Raw genomic sequence first — 17,678 nt, 5'->3', positions numbered from 1 at the left:
TATTAACCTTCTATCATAACATGCTTTTCCATACTGTTTTTTGTGCATGTCAAACCCTCATGTTAAAATTTTCTTTTGGTCAGATTTAAACTAGAACTCAAATTCTAGTATGTGGCGAATCATATTTTGTACTTGAGCAAATTTTAACTCATGGATGCACTTTTGAGAAATACCTACGAAAGAAACTCCTTCACCATTTCATAGTGGCATTAGAGCTTGCATATCACATCACATGGTGAAACATGAAAGGCGAGGTAGGTGCTTGTCCAAGTTCTCAGGTTTTGTGGTGAGATTATATTTTTTTCCTAGAGAATTAATATTCTTGTATTTTCCAAATTTGTTGTGTATTCAAAGTTGTAAGCATAAACTTAAGTACTGTAATCTCTATTTTCCTTATAGTGGATTGATCGGGTTTGTCCCGTGGTTTTTCCCTCTACATTAGAGGGTTTTCCACGTAAAATTTGGTGTGTATTTTGAGATTGATTGCTTGCATGATAACTTGATCAATTACAACCAATCTTACAAAACGCAACAAATTTTCCTATCATCATTGATTAGTACATCAATCAACAAATTACTTGCAAAAGGTCATGCACGAAATTGCGGTTACCATGAAGTTTGGTATCAATGAACCAAGTGGCATTGCCAGATAATTGAAGTAGAGAAAATGTTGCATAGAAATACTAGAAAACCATATAAGCTAACCCTTAATTTCCAATAAGCTACATAAAATCAGCATATTCATGTTATAGCTCTCAATGATCTATGAAGAACCCAAAGCACATAAAATGGACCTGAAAACTCAGAACATCAGCGACAACAGATCTTGCAACAATAGCTTTAGGTTTTTCAAATGCCAAATGTTAGTGAATACAATTAAAAGAAAAATTACACTTAGACTTGATAAATCTCCACACTAGGGATTCAAAATTTGACTAAAACACTAACTCCTCATTTACTGCATAAAACTTCCATGTCTTTTCATTAAATTTACTAGTTTATTGTTTAAAATACTCCAATACCACAATGTCCTTATTTATGGCTCCATATTGCGATGTAAACAAATCATTCAACATCCAATATGTAAGGGTCAAACTATACAATTATATCCACCATTTTGGAATTTGTTGCAAGAGTGGTACAATATATAATCAAGTTCAACTATATATTCATAAGTTTTCACATTCACAAATACACTATGGCTAGGGGTGACCACAGGTCGATCTAGGTCGGGTTTGTGCCCAACCTGCGACCGACCCGATCAAGCCAGGTTAAAAATTTTCAGACCCGACGTTGACCGGTCGAAGACTCAGGTCGGATCGGATAGTTCTTCGCCGGAAGGTGGTCAGTCTCAGTCAGGGTTGGATTTGGTCGAATCTAGCCGAAAATGGGGCAGATCTAGCCAAAATCTGATGAATTTGACTCAAAACTAGCCTTTTATGGTAAGATCTTGCCGAATCTAGGCAGATCTCAAAGAGATCTCACAGGATCTCGATGAGATCACGCCAGATCTCATCGAGATCTTGTCGGATCTGGCAAGAATCAACTAAGAAAATGTCTAGGAGGTGGAGATTGGTGGCGTTTTTGGTGGTAGAATCGGTCGGGTTGATTGAAATCGGGTTTAAATGCAAGGACTCGCCAACTGACCTGCTGGAATCGAGTTGGGTACCTCAGAAACAGTCGCCGACCCGTCATTGGAGTCGGATCGGGCGGTTTCTAGATCGAGTCAGTTGGAATTTCGAGTGGGTCAGGTTACCGGGTGGTCTTGGACAGGCCTAACTATGGCCTCACTAGAGACAGTTTTGCAACCTTAGCTTATCAGTTCTGAAATCAAAAACTAAAAACTAGTAAAACAGTTGAATATCGTGTAGTAGGCTGAGGACAAAATTGCAACTACCATAAAGTTTGGTGTGAATGAAACAAGTAGCATTCCCAAATAATGTAGTACAGCTAGGAACAAAGTCTAGCATAGAAGTATCAGCAAATCTAATAAGCTGACCCATGATATCAAATAATTGGATATATGACAGTCACAAATATAACAGTTTCGATGATGAGATGGGAACTTCACCTACAATTTACAACATGTCCATTATAAAACTAGATCTGTCATGCAACAAATCCCAAATATATAGTGTGTTTGTGAATATGCCTTTCGAAGTTAGAATGTATAGAGTTACATACAACACAATATCTTAGCAAGGTAGTTTATAGACAATGAATGTTGTAATTTGAATTTCTAATGTTAACAATTTGTGTTATCTAAAATGTAAATATTGTACACATAATTTTTTTACTTGATAAGTTTAGAGTAGTTCTTATTACACTGAAGCAATACGTTACTTGATAAATATGCGACAGTTCTTACTACATTGAATCAACAATTACTTGCAAACTAAAGGGCTTGCAAGCAACGGACAACATCTTCATCCTCTACCTACGTTGGAATTTTAACTGTCCGATAAAGTATGAAAACAAGGATGCAAAAGCAATGGGGAAGGCAATGAGAACAACCGCCACAATAGCTAACTGGACATGGTGAAACCCAAAATAATCTTCTAAGAATGCAACAACTGTTTTGGTTTCTCCAAATACCACAATCTTTTTATTTATATCTCCATATTGTGATGTAAGCATACCATTGAGTGACCAAGATGTAGGGGTCAGATAATACATCCAGATCCACCACTTTGGAATTTGCTGCAAGAGTAGAACAATATGATCAGTTCTACTATATTTGCTTTTTAAATCTTAGCGCCCATACCTACTCTGTGGCCACAATAGAGAGGAGTTTTGTAGCATTAACTTACCGGTTTAGGAATCAAAAAACCAGCAAAGAGGTTGAATGTTGTGTAGAAGGCTGAGGACAAAATTGCAGCTACCATGAAGTTTGGCGTCAATGACACAAGTAGCATCCCCAAATAGTTGAAGTAGAGCAAGGAACAAAAAATTGTATAGAAGTACCAAAAAACCTTATAAGCAGACCCATAATATCCAATCATTGGATAGCTGATCGTCACAAAAATAGCAGTTTCGATGAAGAGATAAGGAACCTCCACTATCACCTACAAAATTAGTATCCACAACTAATAAGCATTGAATATAACTAAAATTAAAAATAAATAAGAGAAGAAGAAGAAAGAAAGAGGTTCATATCAAGATATTAACTCCGCCTCTCTTTCACTCTCTTCCCTTTTTGGATCAAGCTAGCACAAGTAAACATGTAAAAGCAGTTGGAAAAGATGAGATAAATTTCTCATGCTATCTTTCTCGAAGATCTAGCAAGAATCCAAAGTACATCAAATTTACAACGTTTGAGATTACTCATAATGCCCTAAAAGCAGCCAACGATAAATTCAATTAGTTCCAAAGAAAATTATACCTGTGCAAGTGAATAAGCCCATGAAGAGTACATCCCTGCAAATATTTCTCGATACATAATAGTTCGCTCTGTTGCAACATATGGTAGAACTGTTGAGCAGTTATTTATGCCCAAGAAGAGCACGGCAACATACATGGAACCAAATATATTGAGCAAATTCTGCTGGTTATTCCTAATGGATAAAATAAGAATCAAAATTAGATATTTGCATAACTACAACATCACACAGAAAATTGTATATCTTACAGATGCACAATCTTAAGCAAAGAAAAATCTATAACTGTAAGAATCACGCTTTTTAGACAAACACTTCATAAAAGAAATTCTGGTTCTACTGTCACTTACAATGCGCAAGCTCAATTTTGCCAAGGTATCCAGTAGGTAGGACTAGAAACTTTTAAAATGTAATAAACATTCTGTAAAGGTAGTAGAAATCTTAGACATTAAAACTTACAATTTTTTTCCATCGATCCAATAAAGCACCCCAAAAATTAAAGTTGTTATGAGCGTATGCATGATACGCATAAGGTTGTATGCAGGACTCCTCCAATAAGCCAAATGCTGTTTCCATAGGCAAGATTTTAATTGTCCCCAACCATTTTGTGAAAAGCGTGCAGGAAAATACAAATCTGTTGACCCAGAAGGTGGACTACTCAACTGCCTTACAAGCTCCATGTTTTTCCTGCAAATGGGATAATATTAGAAATCACATCAAATTTTAAAATGCCAATGCAGGTCATATGAAGATCATTCATCTTGAGGACAATATTTTGTTCCACAAAATAGATGTTCTTAAGAGAGACTAGCACAACCTTGATACCTTATAACACTATAAGGAAGGACAAACAAAACACAAGGCCATTCCCCCAGCATTTCAAAAAGGAAGAAAAGCAAATGGTTTTTGATTTAATTATCTTTACGTCAGGAAGAAGCCATGGCAGAAATTCCATGGTATCAAAGTTACCTAGTAGAGACATTATTTCACATTATACAGCAACAAAACCAATGGCAATTGTAGCTGAACTCAGCAACTCACCTGTATAAAGCAGAATCCCTGTACTTCTGGGCAAAATCTGCACCAAGTTCTGCTTCTGTGGATATAGAAGTGACTTCTAACATCCATGGATACTCTGTCAAAGTAAAAGTTCAGTAACAAGAAGATCAATAAAATTAATTACTCAAAGTAAACAGTATTACTAAAAGAAAATGAAAGTAGGGGGAAAAAAGCAATAGATAAAATGCGTTGCTACATCAAACTGACCTCAAAATATTCTATAACACAAGCTGAATGTTGTCCTAATGATCCCGAGAATATTACATGTCCTCCACTTTTTAGAAGAATTAGTTGCATTGGCAAGAAAGGCATGAGATAAGTAACTATTCTAAATAACAAGAAAATTGTTGCTTATTATCCAACACTAGGGTCTCATATACTCTTTTTGGGTAGTAGGCTGGAATGCATCTCACAAATTTATAATCTGGTTGCTTCTCCTCAAGAGTACAATATTTTCTTCATTTCAGTCAAATCTAAAAAACCTCTAGGCCTTTATTTATTTCCTCAGTACAAATGCATGTATTTCTGAGATTAATAAAACTCCAAGGAAAATGTAACGGCTTCTTGGTTTTACAATTTTACTTACCCTTACAATTTTAAATTCTTAAAAAAAAAATTACCTCATCAAATGCTTCAAATATGTCAATACTTGGTTGGTGGATGGTACAAACAATTGTTCTTCCTGTATCAGCTACATTCTTCACAGCAAGCATAACAATTGCAGCTGCTCTTGCATCCAAACCCGTTGTTGGTTCATCCATGAAGATAATAGACGGGTTAGAAACAAGCTCCACAGCTATTGTAAGCCTCTTGCACTGCTCATTTGATAGACCATTAATGCCAGGTACGCCTACTAAGGCATCCTTTATTCCATCAAGCTCAATGGTCTCCAAGACTTCATTCACAAATTCCTGCATGACATGTCACAGTAGCTTTCACAAAATATTATCTCAATGATGAATATAAAACCAAACCTTTGATTCATGTCAGTACATAGAGAACTTACAGCTTTAGTTTTTGAGTCTATCTGAGGAGACAGTCGTAGCCAAGCAGAAAATATCACCGATTCTACAACTGTGATTTAAGGAGAATGTATGTCTGTTTGTTCACAATAACCCGACACCCTAGCAAACGACTCTTGAACCATGGGATACCCTCCAATTTTTATGTGCCCTTCAATATAGCCACTGGTCTTTCTTCCGGCTAAGACATCCAGAAGAGTTGTTTTCCCAGCTCCACTGACACCCATCAATGCTGTAAGAACACCAGGCTTCAATGCACCCATAATATCAGAAAGAATTTGGAGTTTTTTATTGGTGAATCCCTTTTCTCTCATTTCCTAGAAGCCAAAAAGGAAAAACAATGACAGGAATTAATATGATGTAATGTAAACAGCTATCAATTCAGCAGCAACCATAACCTTATATGAATTAAATGTAATTACCAAGGGGATGTCAACATAGTATTGCACATCTTGAAACACTACCGTTAAGGGTGTAAATGGTAATACCATTCTACCCGTTAATTGAGACAAGACACTCGTTCAAATGTTGGAGAAATATATGTTTACAGTAATGATCTGAAGAATAAGCAGAAAAACAATAAAATTGATAAAACCTTTATTTGGTTCTATACTATTCTGTGCAGGAGAATTTCCAGACTTTTTTTCTAGACAGGAACCATCACGTGAATCTTCACTTCCCTGTATTTGGGAGAGCTTTTCATGCGAGATAACAGCACGAGACGATCCAGGAGCTGTTTATTAAACGATGATGAATCAAAATCTAGCTATTGCTGCATTGCTGTTTAAGTTAAAATATAATAACAATCAAGAACACAAACTTACACTTCAAGAAAGTTAAGGCCAGGACATATCCAATGTTAAAAACAATTATAAATCCAAATAGGGCACTGAGTGATATCCAATAAAGATATCCATCAAAGTTCAGTCCACGGCTTTCAAGTATTTCTTGCCCTATGGTGGTGTTTGTGGATAACATCTACAGACAAGAAAGGAAAACAAACTTAGCCAATAAGACCATATATATACTCTTGATGCTAATGAAAAATTTAATTACAGAAACGGCAAGCTATTGACAGGTTTATACGAGGAGTATTAATGCACATGTCCTACAGCCAAATTAGTTGTTTAGCAGCATGTATAAGCAGACAATTTATTGTATACAATGTTTAATTGTAATTAGATTGTGCATTACTTAGTGCTTAGTGTTTGAAGCCAGCTAAGACATTAGAACATCAGCTAAGATTCACTATTAAGTAAGAATATTGGTATTCAAGAAATAACATATTGATCAGAGATGACTGTCTTTCAACGCCGATCTCTTTGGAGGAGCCATACAACTAGTAGGTCTGCCCCTTGCTCATAAGTTGCGGTATTAGCTAAAAATAGAAAAAGGATTATTTGTTATGTAATGAGAGACTCACCTTTTGCCATCGTGGGGCAAGAAATTCATTTAAAGAAAGGCCCATTTCTCCATATGTGATAAGTGAAACCCAGAAACCCCACTTCAACCAAACAGGCATAGAAGCTGCAACCAGATGCGCAGCTCAGCTCATCCTTTTAATTGATTATATTAGAATGAGATTGGAGAAGAGGTAAGATAACCTTACATTGAGTTATAATGAAGCCAGAGAATACTAACAATATTAATATTGCAAAACTACCAGCTGTCATGGAAGCATTATTGGTCTGGAAGACTGATGCCAGGAAACGGAACATGGATAATGAAGATAAATGCACTGCAAAAAGAAGAATGAACTGACGGAAGAACCTGAGCACACAGAAAACGATCAGAGATTCATAACTACAAAAAATGAGACTTCTTGAGCAAAAGAAAGTACTAGTATAAATGCTTTTTTGAGGTTATAGCACTTGAGAAGCTTTGGATATGCAATTTCTAGTTGATGAACCAAAATAGGGGGAAATGCAATAATAAATCTACATATTTTCATGTCAACCTCACCTTTCGGCTTCAGGGCTATATCCAGTAACATAATAAGTAAGACATGTCCAAACTAGAGATTCCACAAATGAAATAGGAACCTTTAAAATACTTGATGGAATTGCATATGCCCAAGCTGGGTAAAAACAAAATGTTTTTTGTTTGTAGAAGACTTCAAGCCTTTGAATAGTCATGGACAACTCTGGAATTCCATCAACAAGAAGGATGATAAGAGCATAAAACAGGGAACCCATATAGTAATTTGCATGAAGAATATCAATATCCATCCGGGTCTGTAAAAATACAGTCATCATGATACATGCAGTGATGACAAGCTGCAGATAGAAAAGAAAAGGAAAACATATTTTCAGATTAATAGGTTTTCCTCCACCCGGGTGGCTGTCCAAAAGAAAAAAGGGAATGAGAAACAAACGCAAAAGTATGAATCTTCACCTGAGTTGTTTTGAATATATAGATGAAAGAATTCCTTTTCATGAGAAGATACTCCCTTGAAGCACATATTCTAAATAGTTCCCATTTAGAAAGAGAATACACACTAAAGGAAAGAGCATCTTTATGGCTTTGGGATTTATCATATGTCTCTGAAAGCTCTTCATCTAGCTTCTTTCCATAAGGAGATTCCTTGAACTTCCTAGAGAACATATCAACTGAAACATAACTGTAGGGTACTTCCATTTGATACCAGTACTGTGCTTGATCTTTCCTAGAGATAACCTGCATAAAGATAGGATGAAGTAGTTCTTTCAAACAAACAATTTTTTTAAGAAAAAGACGAGTATAGGCTTCCATTCACTTGCCTCTTGGACAAACTTAGCAACCCCTTTCCTCTCAGGACACCTAAAACCACAATCCTCAAAAAAATTTAGAACATGATCACGTGGACCATGATACACAATCTTCCCTTCCGACATTAAAATAAGGGCATCAAAAATATCAAAGGTTTCTGGTGCTGGTTGAAGAAGTGAAACTAGTACAGTAGCATCTGTGATATGCACCAGCTGCTGAAGACATGTAACAATTTGAAATGCAGTGGAACTGTCTAATCCATTTGTTATTTCATCCATAAACAAGGCTTTTGTAGGTCCTACAATCATCTCCCCTGCCAAAATTTAATTTGATTCCTGAGGTCAAAATTCCTATCGGAAACTGGGTTTAGTTCTCTCTATAACTAAAACTACTAGATAGCAGAACAGCTATCAGTCTTCTAAAATTACCTGTTGTCAATCTCTTTTTCTGACCACCGGAGATACCTCTTCTCATGGCATCTCCAACTAGAGTGTCGGCACAGATATCAAGTCCAAGGATCTGAGAAGCCACGGCAGCAACATATATAAACTGGTAAGGCAAGTATCAATTACAGGGTACATGTTTACTTTCAGCTCTGATAAAAAAGAATGACCTTTAGTATGTAGTCTGTTTGAAGGTTTCCTTTTAGTCCTTTGGCTGAAATTGCCTGTCAGAACAAGTAGCATAATCAATATTACAACATCTAATCTCATGAATACCATTAAGAGGCAGGAACAAAATAATATCAACATGACTGTGTTGTGAAGTATTAAATAGACTGGCATAAGAATTATAGTATACAAGTATGCTTTTTGATATCAATCAATAAATATACTAAATATACTCTTCTGTACATTAATTTATATCAACTTGCATGATAATGCACACATGTAACCCATGCTGCTATAGAACATATTCTAATGAAAACATTTAAATACATTGAGTGAAAATTTTAAATTAGCAACAACAAAAAAATAGGCCTGTTGATTCTTATTTATAGTTTGATTTAAAATCCAAAATGAAAATCATAATAGAATCACATTGATCAGATGCGAAATACTCATAACATTATGAAGTAAGAATCTAAATTTAAAAGGAAACTAAATTGACATTATATTTTTGTCATTCCACAAGCAATATAACATTAGCACCATCAGAATCCTACAAATTTCAATGTCTTTTGCTAATAATATGATTGTTTCCATGTCTAGCAGAGAACGTTCAAGATTTGATCAATCATTTTTCGCATTATCTGAAGTTTTCCATCAATTTAGCAAAAACGGTTTCTCACGTAGTTTTATGGGATTTGTTTCCAAGTTTGTTGTTAAAAACTAGGATAAGCAAGTTAACCTTTGATGTTGATTTTTCATGTAGCAAAATCAGTTGGCTTCCCCTTGTAATACATATAGAGAACAAAAACTCAGCCATGCTAAGTACATATGACTACACAAACATGAAGGAAAAGAAGACTGGAGATGCAATAGGTACCTTCATGTAAGTGTCTATGTCTGGATCAGGAATAATTCCAGCTCCCTTCTCCCTTTTACTGACCTCCACCATAATATCTTCATTAGGCCAACAACAAATGGTGCTGTTATTATTGTCACTGTTGTGCAGTGAAGGGACATCATAACTAAATCATCTATAATGTGAACACTAAGGAATGCTTGCCTGCTCAGCTTCCAACACCCTGACAATGCGCTGAAAAATCCAGTATTTCCCTGACAGTCATATCTGAAATGTGCTTGTCATTTTGACTAATATAAGCTGAAGTCTTTTGAGGGACAAACTCTTCTAGCTTGTATCCATTATAAGTAATCTCCCCAGTAATCTATTGGAAAAAATTAAATAGATAAATAATACAGCACTTGCGAACAGACTAAAGTACATCCCATTGAAAAAGTTAATAACTCAAAAACTCTATTCATTTTTATGCGCATATTTAATTTTAAGGCAAGGGGATAAGCATATTTCAATTTTAAAATTTTAAGTTTCCAGAATGTAGATAGGTTTAGTTTTGAGATTCTCTTGATTTTTATATCTTCATTCTGATGGTTTATATAGTCATTTTCAGTATTGTGAAAGTGTGAAACCTTGAGAGATTGGTTTAGAGTTCCTGACAGAGCCTTCAAAAGGGAGGTCTTCCCACAACCCGGGGGACCAAGCAGTAGAGTTATCCTACAAGAAAGGTAAAACCATTAAATACACTTCTTTCAACTTCTTTATTTCTATGAAAAAAAAAATCCCCATATGGCTTTTTATGAACGAGAACGTGTCAATTGAGGAGGCAATAGAGTATGATTTTAGATAAGATAGAATGACAGAAAAGATTACAAATTCCCCGCCCAGATTAGTGTCTGGAAGATTCATAGCCGACCACAAAGTTTTGGGACTCTATTGTAGTTGTTATTGTTCTTGTTGTTTTATACAACAAAGTGCAAATTGAAGGGATAATATTCCCAGTCCAAAGCATCATAAATTATGAGGGTAGTATATCAAAGAAGATTACAAATATCAAAGTATTATAACCTTCCCAAGTGAAAGTTTTGCAATGAAAATATCCAATTTTATCATTAAAATAAATACCATTTCGAAGATGTATGGACAAGCCAACAAAGTGATGAACCTAAATTTAAGTATATCTATAATTCTATTCATCCATGTGCTGATATGCACCACAGAAACAGTAAATACATATTTAACTTTTTTTTATCCAGTAAAAGAGATCCTTTGAACTTTAACTGTTGCAATTTCCTTAACCAAAAATCTTTCAGTATTTTTTCCTTTTCAATTGATGATTATGTTTATTATGTATGTTAAAGAGTATTCAAGAAAAAATCAACTTGAAGTGCAGCTAAGATGAACAGGGTGACATGTACAAGAAATGATAGTACAAAACATGACTGCATCCATGATAAGTTTGAGATAGCAATTAGCAGCAAGATGAAAGCTCAAAGACAATTGGTTCAGAGGGGAAAAAAAGGGAATGAATACTAACGAGAAATGATATATCCAAGTTCAAGGGACTACAATGACAACTGAAAAGGCTGAAATATAATTTTGTTCTAAAAATTTTGGTTTAATTTTGATTTTTTTTCCCCGAAAAAGTTTCAATTTGCAAGTCCCTCGAAAATATATTTTAGCAGATTAAAAAAGGGTTTAGCTTGAATAAACCAAACATTGTCAAGTATTAAGTGTTCAAACTCAGCTCATCAACAAAAGTAAAATGTTCAAACTTGGTTCAAGGTCAAACCAAGCCTACAAACAATGTTTGAACTCGAGCTTGGCAAAATGTCTAAAAGCTTAATCTCAGCTTGTTCAACTTAATTCATTATTCAAGCCAATCTCGAGCTCAATATAAAGCTCATGAGCTTAAGATCCTACACAAATACATTATCACACCCGTTTTAAGCATATTCTCAGGCCTATTTGATTTGGAAGAGTGTTCTCTCGACTCCCAATGAATGAAAAAACTTACTATGATATGAGTCTATTTTTCAAGCCCATATAAAACTTATTAATAAGCCCATAAACGAGCCTAGGCATGACTTGTTTTTTATTAAGCCCTATTGGTCACGAGCCTATTCATTAACCTTTTTTTTTTTTTTTTTTGCTTGGGCTCTGCTCATTTATAGCCCTACTTTCTAGTTTAAAGTTTACAAGGAAGACAAAAATGTATGTAAGGTAACAGAAGATAGCCATATCATATGCTTTATAAATTCCTTTTTCAATATGGCTATTAATTTATTAGGTATAAGGTCTGGGTTTTTTTTTTTTTTTTTAGATAAAAAAAAAATAAAAAAAAAACCTTACTAGTTAAGTTTCAAGAAAGTTAAAATTCTAATCCAACTATAGTTTATTTCAGCTAAACTTTATTAGCTAAATTTCAATAAAATTTAAAATTTTTTTCAATTATTTTGATAATTTATCATAATATTTTATTTTAATATAATACAATTTACATTAAATATCATCCTTATATCAAGTAGCTTAATATATGTTTGTATTTCGATAATTTAATCTAGATGAAACTCTATTTTAAAATGTCAAGTGACTCACTAAAATTTTGGAACTATTTTAAAATAAATTTATCTTTTACATAGAATTTTTAATTAATCCGTACATCGCATGTATATACTACCAGTATATTGAATAAAAGACTATAAAACCTAAATCATAAAATTGACTAAGAAAAAGGCATATAGCTACCTTCCAGGCTTTATGATACCACTAACTTCGTTAATTATGCTTATCTTAGCTAGTCGTGACTTCGAACCTGGTAGCTTAGTGAATACCTATTAAGAAAGAAGGAGAGAAAAAATACTTGTTATAAAATATATAACTGGAAAAAATAAAGTTAAAAATTAAAAAAATAATATTTTTATATATAGTAGATAATATAAACATTTTATATCTGTAATAAATTATAGTTTATTCAATTCAAAAAGATTCTGAAAATCCAGGTTTCTCCATTAGATTAATTGTCAACTGTCTTACCCAAAAAAAATAAATAAATAAAAAATTGTCAAATGTCAGATAGCCACATCAGAGTATAGACAATTTGCATAATTGTATGCATTTTCACTTGCATCTGCACTATTTTTTTTTTTGGCTAATTGGTCCTAACTCCTAATCCATTTTTCTTTGCTAATTGGCCAAATTCATACTCCAGGTAGTCCAGAATCCATTGAAAAAATAGTATATGATCAAGCTCTAAATAGTAAATACTCTTTAAAAGAAAGTACTTACAGAAAGCATGTTTTTAAAAGAATTCCATAGAGTTGTTAATGGCTTGCCATGAACCACCTCACACTCTGCCTCCACACGCAGATTTTTGTATCTCAACTCCACAGTGGGCAATTCTACACCAACTCTGCAAATACAGTTCAGTTTCAACAAAATGAATCCTTCATATATACAAGAACAGAAGTATAAATGAAGACATTAAAAGAAGTGCAATATACACATTAATTAGCTCGTTGAGCAATGAAAAATAATCCTAAGAGCAATTAATTGCAGCAATAATGAATAGTAGTATACTAGTATGAATGTTCATATATTGGAATGCAAGTTTTTTATTTCTCTAATCTCTTTGTATGACTTACTATGGCATCAATTCCATTCAAATTTGGTTCTACATCCATGTTTCTTGTATATACTTGCACATGATTTTTACTTGGAAAAATAGCAGCTTGATATACTAATTAATGTTCAAATACTGCATAGTATGAATGTTCATATTGCAATGCAAGTTTTTGTTTCTCTATATATGTATGACTTACTATGGCATCAATTCCATTCATAACGATTCTACATTCATATCTTGCATGTATGATTTTTTACTAGAAGAAAGTAAACAAGAAAGTAGAAAGCTCAATTACTTGTCTATCCGGTTTCTAATTTTTCTCAATAAGCGAAGGTTGTCATGCTCGATGTGCTTGATGAGCTTCTCTATGAAGACATGCCGTTCTTGAGCTCCAAGCTTGGTAACATCAATAACCCTTTTTTCCATCTATATTACCATGGTTTATTACAAAACTCAATTAATTATCCAATAAGGTGTGGAAACGGGGGCGCTACTCTATATTCAGGGGGTTCAAAGGAACCCCCTGACTTTAAAAAAAAAATAAATAAATAAATAAAATTATATATTTAAATTTTTTTTATTAGTTTAATACTTTAATTTATTTTTAAAAATATTTTTGCACACCTTGACCTAAATTTTGAATATTCTTATTACAAGTATTTCTAACTCTAAGAGTAAAAAGTAAGTGTTTGTGAATTGTAAATGTCACTCTTTTTTATAAATTTATATTATGTGTGAGTGTGTCTAATATTGATTGTATGCATTACTTTATGTTATAATACTATTCGTGTGAATTATGATGTGTATGGATGCTTGTGTGTAAAATATAAATTTATATAATTTAATAATTAAGAAATAAAGATGGTTTGTTACATGTGTGTGTATTATTATAATGTTATAATAACTTTTTGTTATAAAGTTAATAAAACTTAAGAAAAAAAATTGTAAAGTTAGTGCTTGTCCAAGCATTTGATTGATTAAGTAAACACATAGTGTATAATTTTATGCATGAATGAGTGTGGTTGTATGCGTCAATAATTAATGCAAAGCTAAGGTGTTTAATTTAGTCATTTAGCTTAAAATATTTTTATAAAAACAATAACAAATAGATAATAACAACTACATAAAAATAAAAATGTTAGATAAACTTAACAAAATAAAATAGTTAGAGGCTCATAGCTACCCACATTAGCAATAGATACTCATAATGAACTATCATATAACAATTCAAAATTTGAAAATTTGTAAAAAAAAATTGTAAAACTTCATGTATTAATTTTTTTTTGTCAATAACTCGATATATTCAAGTTCTTTTTTATTAAATTTTTTTAATAACTCCCCTAAACAAAATTCCTGGAGCCGCCACTGGAAAAAGAACCATTGTACGTATGTTTGTCCAAGTTTGATCCCAACATGATCTATTACTAAAATTTCATATATTTATGCTATACCAAATTGTGTTGGGTATATCGCTATGAGTGGCATTCTCAAATAGAGTGTTAGTACATAGTTTGTGCTCTCTAACATAAGCTCTCAAAGATGGTGTATGATTGATGTGCAAAGTAAAAAAGTCCATACGAAATTAAATGGTAGTTAGTAAAGACTTGTTCTTGCCACAAAAAGAGAATGGTGGTGAAACCCACAATAACTCACATTCAAAAGGAAGATTGTTGTGTGTGTGTGTGTGTGTATATCTGTGTGTGTGTGCGTGCGCACGTGAGAGAGAGAGAGAGAGAGAGAGAGAGAGAGAGAGAGAGAGAGAGAGAGAGAGAGAAGAAGAAGAAGAAGAAGAAGAAGTCACACTAAAGGAAAAGTAAAGAAATTGAAATTTTGATATAACTTAGTCGGACTAGAAATTAACGGAGCATCTCCAATAATCTAGCTAAACCCAAAATACTCTCTACAATATAAAGTAAAACCATAAAACATTGCTCCAACAATCTCTCAAAGCATGAAGGGTTACTGTAGATTAGCAATGGAGTTTTTTTTTTTTTTTTTTCTCATTAAAAAATTCCACTAGCTAAATATTTTATCAATACTTTCTCTTTCTTCTTTGATTTCATATAAAGAAAGAATAAAGAATGAATGGAATAAAAATAATATTTAAATGAGATAGAAAAAGAATAGAGAGTCTGTTAGAAAGTGTATTTGAAAGAATTAGTAAGTAAAAGATAAATGTAATTGTTCATTTTTCAAATAATACAAAAATTTAAAGAATTTGCTAAAGATGCTTAAGGGCACATAGTTGATAAAATCATAATTATCCAAATTGTACCAAACCAACAATTAAACTCTCAAATTGATAAACCATACAAAATTCAAGGTTGGTATGAAAAGAATATCGAATTTGCAAGGAAACCAATTAAACCATGAAAAATCGACAATTTTGTAGAAAAATATCATTTCAATATATAAAATATTAAAATCTACCTTTAAATAAGTTTTTGAATAATAATATTCTATTAGTTTCAATATTTAGTATGTTGAGTCTCAAATAATATTATCAACAATATTAACAATCCAAAATAGCAATCACACACTGTTGGGGCATTTTAATATTAAATAATTAAAATGAATAAATGTTACAATATAAATGTAAAGTGTGGGAATGAATATGGAAGATGACGAGTTGTGAAAATGTTTAATCCCACATTGAAAAGAAGTGAGACTATTTTATTCTTTTTAATTGTGGTGATTAATGGGCTAACATGAATTGTCTCAAATATTGGGCTAGATACATGCGCAAGGGGGAGGTGAAGAGTGGAGGTATCAAAAATGGAAATGAATCAGAATAATGGACCTAAAAGTGTTATGTATTTCCTTTCTTTACATCAATAATATTCAAAAGTATTATTCAGTTTCTCTTTGTGTGTTGTTTCCATTATTATTCAGTTTCTCTTTGTGGAAAACTCTTTCTCTTGAAGGGAAAAACCACGGAACAAATTTTGAATAATTACACTATTATCAAATCAATTACAATAATTCTTATGTATGCCTCACAGCTAAAGAAAAACAAAAATCTCTCTTATTTTTTGTTGCTCTTACACACACAAATTATGTTTCTTCTTTTCTTTTTTCACTATGTGGCACCCACCTTTTTTTTCTCACTATGCGACACCTCCATCTACCACATATACACAATATATTGCTTTATATAATGCACCTACCACTGCCTGACACTCCTAATTACGAGTAGGAGTTATTCTCATGCAAACCTACTTCACTTATGTCCACTTGCAATAGAAGTCTAAGTGGGCTGGACTACCATTAGGTGTCGTGCACCTAACAATATCCCCCTCCAGCCCACCGATGGGAGGAGATTTTCAATCTATTTCTTCAATTCAATTCTGTGTCGGTCAAGCCAACTCCAAGCTTGACCTTCTTCATTATCTTCATCAACACTGAGAACACTTCATCAACGTCAATCCCTTTCATTCTCAAATAATTAATCTCATCTTGGATTTCTTTAATCCAATCCCTTGGCTCCCCCTCATTAGAAGCCCAATTATTCTTGAAGCTAACAGTATGATGTTTTCCAGTAGTCCTCTTCTCATAAGGTTCAACAATCTCTAGTGGAGGATAATGCTCCCCCTGCTCAAGACCTCTAGGATCTTTCACTTCATCATCATCCCATGTAGCCTTAGCATCTTCATATTCTTCATCACCTGTCACTTCCTCTTCTGAAGCACTATTAAGCAATGAGAATTTCACCCTCTTGGTTTCAAAACCATTAATCTCAAAACTCATCTTTGGAGTCTTCTCAAAATTTTTAATCTCATTGAACTTCTTCTTACAAGTCTTCACATGAGTCCTGTACAAACCGCAACATGCATGTCCTCTTGCAACAACCAATGGCCCCTTAGTAAGTTTCCATCTTCCATTACCAAGGTAGTTACAATAACCTACTCGATCCATAGCCAGTGTAGAAAACACATTGATCCTTAAATCTAGAACATGTCACACATCCTTCAACATCATAGTGCTACCAACATTGGTTTCAATGCACAAATCACCAATTTCCACAATTTTTGAGTAACTGGAATTAACCATCTTCACTGTACCAAAGTCTCCTGCTTTGTACGTGGTAAACAACCCTTTTGTAGGGATAATATGGTGTGGGGCTGCAGAATCAACAACCCACTCAACATCATTATTAGCAACATGTTCACACTTTTGTTCTTCAATAGAGAGCACCACAACATCCTCATCAATTACAGCAACTGTAATATTTTTCTTACTATCATTCTTTTCATATTTTTCTTTATTTTGTTCTTTATTCCAATGCCAACAATCTCTTCTTAAGTGACCCTTTTTTCCACAATGGAAGCATTCTCTAGTTTCCTTGAATTGAGATCTATCTCGTGATTGTGACCTACCATTGAATTT

General features: G+C 33.4%; 2 pseudogenes; both read right to left on the bottom strand.

The window, feature by feature from the left end:
• Positions 1–2,285: 2,285 nt before the first annotated feature.
• LOC126716637 (pleiotropic drug resistance protein 3-like) lies at positions 2,286–9,771 on the bottom strand (annotated as a pseudogene).
• Positions 9,772–9,873: 102 nt separating this feature from the next.
• On the bottom strand, positions 9,874–17,207 carry LOC126716519 (pleiotropic drug resistance protein 3-like; annotated as a pseudogene).
• Between the last annotated feature and the right edge of the window lie 471 nt (positions 17,208–17,678).

The sequence above is a fragment of the Quercus robur genome, chromosome 3, assembly GCF_932294415.1.
Source record: "Quercus robur chromosome 3, dhQueRobu3.1, whole genome shotgun sequence".
Taxonomy (NCBI): domain Eukaryota; kingdom Viridiplantae; phylum Streptophyta; class Magnoliopsida; order Fagales; family Fagaceae; genus Quercus; species Quercus robur.
This window is presented reverse-complemented; position numbering and strand designations above follow the sequence as displayed.